This window comes from Mesocricetus auratus, unplaced genomic scaffold (genome assembly GCF_017639785.1).
Source record: "Mesocricetus auratus isolate SY011 unplaced genomic scaffold, BCM_Maur_2.0 Super-Scaffold_100031, whole genome shotgun sequence".
Lineage (NCBI taxonomy): Eukaryota > Metazoa > Chordata > Mammalia > Rodentia > Cricetidae > Mesocricetus > Mesocricetus auratus.
In genome coordinates, this window is record NW_024429212.1 from 1,390,563 (window position 1) to 1,396,562 (window position 6,000).

At 43.8% G+C, this 6,000-nt stretch overlaps 1 long non-coding RNA gene across 1 annotated transcript; it reads right to left on the minus strand.

Annotated features, from left to right (window-relative positions):
* Positions 1-393: 393 nt before the first annotated feature.
* Positions 394-1,627, minus strand: LOC110343253. Its single transcript, XR_002385463.2, has 2 exons — positions 1,512-1,627; positions 394-1,274 (listed from the first exon to the last, which is right to left on the minus strand). It is a non-coding gene; the product is annotated as an uncharacterized LOC110343253 (long non-coding RNA).
* Positions 1,628-6,000: the final 4,373 nt, after the last annotated feature.

Here is a 6,000-nt window from a genome sequence, read left to right on the forward strand (position 1 = left end):
CGCTTCTCGCCCCACCCCCCCCACCCCCAACCTCTCCGCTGCTGCTCCAGCTCCTCATTCTAGGTAACCCTGTCGTTTTGGCCTTGAGTTCTGTTGGTCCTCTTGGCCCCCTCTTGCCTCTCTTTCTGGTCCTCTCTTTTGTCTTCCTCTCTCTCCTCTCCCCCCCTCCCCTCATGGCCTGGTCCACCCTACTGTCCATGTTCAATATACTACTTCCCTTGCTCTGGACTCTTCCAGACGCCTCTGGCTGTACTCTCCCTCATATCTACAATAAAATAAAAAAAAAAAAAAGATCCTTCTCCTCAGCCATACCTTGGAGTAGCCATGTCCTCACTTTATACAGGCAGTAAGAGCAGGACTTGGCTTCCTAAGAAGGGAACACAGAAGCAGAACCATGGTTCAACTTTTATTTGTTTGTTCGTGTAGTTATCTATTTGGATATCCTTATTTGGCTGGCCTAGGTGGACTGGAACCTGCTTTCACCTTTGGGATCTTTCGGCTCCTTTACACCTTCACTTTCACAGTCTGGCACTTAGCATGACCGACTCTGCTTTGGTTTGATCGGTTCTGTTGGACCTGGTGTTCAAGCTCAGCCCCAGATCTTTGTTTAATCGTCTCTCCCCTGGACACGCTCTCTCCCAACACAGGGCAGCAGCACCACTCCCAGAATCATTTTAATTTTTTTTTTTTTGGTTTTACGAGACAGGGTTTCTCTGTTTTGGAGGCTGTCGGTCCAGCCTGGCCTCGAACTCACAGAGATCCGCCTGCCTCTGCCTCCTGAGTGCTGGGATTAAAGGCGTGCGCCACCAACGCCCGGCTCCCAGAATCGTTTTAGGGGCTGCCATCTCCAGTCCCCTATGACCCTTGCTGAATTTGTGCCAGCGGGAAAGAGTACTGGCCTCCAAGTCGGTTAGCGCCGTGTGGGTGAAGCCTGTAATCAAAGTTGAAAATGGGCTTTTAGTCAACTAAAATGCAATAGATAGGCTAGATTAGAGAGGACTGAGGAAGCGTGGCACACATTGTGACTCTGTGAATGGATTATAAGATTGTTCACTATTTATGCATTTTTATAAGACTGAAATTCTTATTAAAAAAGGAAAAGTTAAGAAAATCTAGCAGGAAAATAAGTAGTGGGCTAAATAATTTTTGGTCAATATGACCCTACTCCCACTCAAGGCTGAAACCAGTTGGATATTCTTCCATATTTATGTACATGTGAGGAGCCCATACGGAGAGCTGCATCAGTTGCTGTCTTGATGCTCTGACAAAAATACCTGAAAGGGAAACATAAGGAAGCAAGAGTTTATTCTGGCTCACAGTTGAAGGATATAGTTCGTCTGGGCACAGAGGCAGCGGGGGCCAGATTATGAGGGAGCTGCTGGCATTGCATCTAGGCTCTATTTCTCCTGTCATTCAACCCGCCATCCTAGCAGCCTGATGCTGCCCACATTTAGGGTGTGCCTTTCCACCTCTGCTCTCAGGGCCAATCACCTCCCAGTGACCTCACTCACCTAGTGCCATGACCTGGAGGGCTGCGATCCCTTTTTGGTGCATACCGCCCTTCTCAGGGAGGAGTGGATTTTTAACTCTTGAAGTTTGAAGAGACACCAACATTCAGATTGTAGCAGTATCGTAGCCTACTGATAAAAAAGCCTAACTGTGCAAGCTAAAAGTCATTTCTTTAAAGGTTGTTATTTTGCTGTTGCTGTGATTCAACACCATGACCAAAAACAGTTTAGAGAAGAAAGGGTTCTTTGACTTAAGATTTCAGAGGAATCAAGTCCATCGTGGCAGGAGTCGGAAGGTGGCTGATCACATTTTATTCCGTACATAGGAAGCAGAGAAAACGAACAGGAAATGAGGTGAGGCTATATAGGCTCATAGCCCACCTCCAATGATGGGCTTCCTCCAGCTGAACCTCCTAAAGGTTCCATGATCTCCCCAAACAGCACCACCAACCGGAGACCATGTGCTCAAGTGCCAGCACGTATGAGGACATTTCTCATCCAGTTATCACAAGTGGGGTTAGTCTAATATAGATGTTATTTTCTCTAAAGAAATACTAGCATAAAATGCTCTGTTTGAAACTTATGTAAGGAGCTAGGAAGATGGCTCGGTTATTAAGGGCTTTACATAATCCACATGTACTTCACGTGACTGCAGGTATACACGTAGGCAAAACAACTATACATTTAAAAAATAATAATAAATCTTAAAATCACAGTATCTGGAGCCAGAGGTTTCATTATGTAGGTCTAGCTGGTCTGGAACTTGCTGTGTAGACCAGGCTGGCCTCCAAGTTACACAGATCCACTTGCCTCTGCTTCCAGAGTTCCAGGATTAAAGTCATACACAGCCACACCTGTCAGCAAAGAGAGGCTGGGTATGGTAGCCTACACCTGTTATCCCAGAGTTTGGGAGGTAGAAGCAGGAGGATCAGGAGTTCAAGGTCATCTTGGATATACAGTGAGTTGGTGGCCAGCCTGGGCTAGAGAAAAACCTGTCTCAAAAAGCGCTCTCCTTTAGTAAGACGTATAAATTAGATTACGGACCTTAGTAATTTATGTAACAACCAAGACCTTCCTGCTGCCACATAGGCCTTGGAATTTCCTCTTGTGCTACCTTCTTTCCTCAGCCGACCCTCACTTTGCAGGCCAGCAAACGTTAGAGAATGCAAATGTGTCTGACTTTGCATCACGATGCCCTTGCCTGTGGTCTTATGCTTATTGTTGTTGTTACTGCTCTTCGACTATTTTTTAAATGAATTAACTTCTTCTAAGGAAAGGCTGGTGAAGACTAGAGCAGAGCAACTCTGCTTCTTTCCACCCTCCACAGACAAAAGATGAAAGCCATTTTCCTTACCAGCACTCTCTCACAATCAAAGGATGTACACCAGAAAGCCCTTTAAACTCGCTAGGGCTAAGGGAGAGCTGGAAATATTGACTTTTTGTGAGGCACACACTTGGGCTCAGCAGGTGACCAGCTTTCAGAGAATTCTTCTCAACAACCTGACAGCTTTGGGGCAGCAGTCAAGTCTCCAAGAAGTCCTGGCAAGCAAGTCAGAGAAAGGGTGGTTTCAAGGAAAACACTGCCCCCCTGCAGTCTGCAGTCCCCCTCCCCAAGCCTGCATTCTCAACAGTGTGGCTCAAACGCAGCAGGGGATAGATAGATCTGAGTTTCTAGAAGCTCGTGAATATCAAATGCCAAGTACCAACCAGGCAGGCGCACTTTCCTTATTGCTCTTTCTGAAAAACCAAACGGAATTGAAGAGAAAGAAAGGGTAGGGGGAAGCCAGAGAGCTGAGGAATAGACATTAACTCTAATAGAAAACTTTTGTAGACAAATGAGTTTCCCACTGCTGCCTAGACTATGTTAATCCGACAATAATAACAGAACACCATTCTCTTAACAGATTTTATTGTGGCTAGTTAGATGGCCCAGCTACATAATCCTGCTGACCTAACTTTAGTATCCAGAACCCACATGAAGGTTGAAAAAGAGAACTGACCCCAAAAGATTGTCTTTTGACCTCCACAAGCACTCTGTGGCACCCCCCTTCTCTCCTCTCTCTCACATACAAATAATATATAAATTAAAAATAAAGTGATTAAAACACATATTTTATGTTGTAAAATATTATTTGATGGTATTTAATAAGAAATATTCTTGTACTCAGACAGACCGAAGTATTTTGAAAATAGAGTAAATTGATTTTAAAAATCAGAGGGTAAAAAAACAAAACAAATATAACATACCAGAGAGGTAGTTGGGAGAAAAATAATGAATTGCTTTACTTGTATGCCTTGTAGTATAAGTGGAATTTTAGTGGGTGAGCAAATAAATTTAGGCAGAGTTTCAAAATTTTAAAAAATTTTATGTGTTTGCATGCAATTCCCACTTAGGCCAGAAGAGGTCGTCAGATCCCCTGCCTGGAGTTAACAGGTGGTTGTAACGAGAAATTGAACACAGTCCTCTTCAAGAACAAGTTCTCTTAATCAAGTTCTCTTAATCACTGAGCCGTCTTTCCAGCATGGAGAGTTCTTGTTTTAATTAATATGTATCTCTTAGCTCTTAAGAAATATAGCTAGTCAAATAAGATAAGGATTTATCATAAGGGAAGTTTTAAATCTTGACTAGCTACGTCTCTTAAGAGCTAAGAAATATATAGCCCATGATCTTTATTCCTGGTAGGATCTATGTAAACTCTGTCTGGAAAGCCTACAGTTATTATCCTTGTTTGTGCCGTACAGATGAAAAGTTGCTGCGCAGATTGCCAGGGAATTGGTTTTATTGGAAATGCTAGCTCTTTACAAATGTTTACGTCTCCTAAGGTAGTAACGATTTGAGGGGAAAATAGTGAGACTTCTCCCTTAGGCAAACATCACTCAGGGTGCTTGAGTCCTGGACAGTTAACAGCCACCAAGGCCACCACAGGCAAGGACAGTGGCTTCCAGATCCTTCATCTCCTGACCTGGAATGAATTTCATAGACAAGAAGGAGTCTAGGAGGAATTATGTATAGGTTTACAGGTGAGAACTTGAGAGGCAGGGGGCAGCAGGACTCCAGTATAACAGGAGTGGACCCAACAGATGGGTTGCCGTTAGCTGCTAGCTACAGGAGCTTTTTGTATGCCGGAGAGGTGAGCTGATCTGTCTAGTTGGCCTACCCATGGATGTCTGTGTGCCATTTAGGACACCCCTTCACTCAACCCTTCATGCACGTGTGCTCCAGCTGTGAAGAGGATAATAAGAAACCCCATCATGATTTAGCCCCTGCCCCCAAACACTCTTGCCATTTCTGGCTTCTGGCCAGAATAGACCCTGGAGCATTTTCAACTTCTGTCCAAGAACAAGAATCAGAACTGTTCATTTTTGAGGCCCCTGCCCTAAAACTGCCTGGCCAGTTTCTACCTACTGTTCTTGGCAGTTATCACTTAAAGTGGGTTTCCTCCTTGTTTCCCTGTGACCCTGGTATACCCCAACCACCTACTTCCCATGGCCTGGGTACACCAGGGAGACCTGCAGATCCAGCAATGTACCAAATGGATAGGTTCCTGTTCTCATAAAGGGCAGCAGAGTCCATCGTTACAAAGGAGGTTGTTCAAAACAATTCTCTGAGGCTACAGAAATTATTCTTCAGCACTCATAGGCTGACTCAAAACTAAATCACCTCCGATATCTTCCTGAAGCTTGGATAAGCACATGCAGTGTGGGAAATGAGCACAGCATATTGTGAAACCAAAATGAAAACTCTGCTGGGGCATAATTACTTATAGGTGGTGTGACTGAAAACGTTCGGTGATCCACTGCTGGGGTCCTGTGTTCGGCTTTGCCACTGAGGACAGGGGTATCACCAATCATTGGATAATTCGGAAGAGGCTGCTACCCTATGATCCCTGCCCCATATCTTTAATTCCTAATTTAGCAGGGACTGTGAGAGACTCAACCCAGACCTTTGAGTATAGGTACTTATACTATAGTTGCTGATAATTTTGCTAATGAGGATCCTTGAATATCTACAGGAGCAACTTTATTTATACAGTGTTTGAAACTGAATTTATGCTAGACAAGTACTCTGCTGCCAAGCTACCACTTCAGATATATCTATATAAACATAGATATATATCGAGAGATATATATTCATATATTTATATATAATATATTTAAAGATAGCAAATGCATTAAAAATCTGCACATGAGCATTTTAGCAGGCTTATTTATAATTGTCCCAAAATATCTTTCAGTGCATGAATGGGAACAGTCATTGCCTATCCAGACAGATAGATACCGTTTGATATCTAAAATGAAAAGTGCTATCAAGCCCAGAAAAGGCATAGGGGAAAGTTAGATGTATATACTGGACAGGCTGCACACTGAACAAGTCCATCTAGACAGCCTGGCAAAGGCTAAAAGAAGGAAAATTGTAGGTATCTTTTGGGATGTAGGGGGATGAACAGATGGAATCCAAAGGTCTGCTAGGCAGTGGAAGCATGCATGCCGG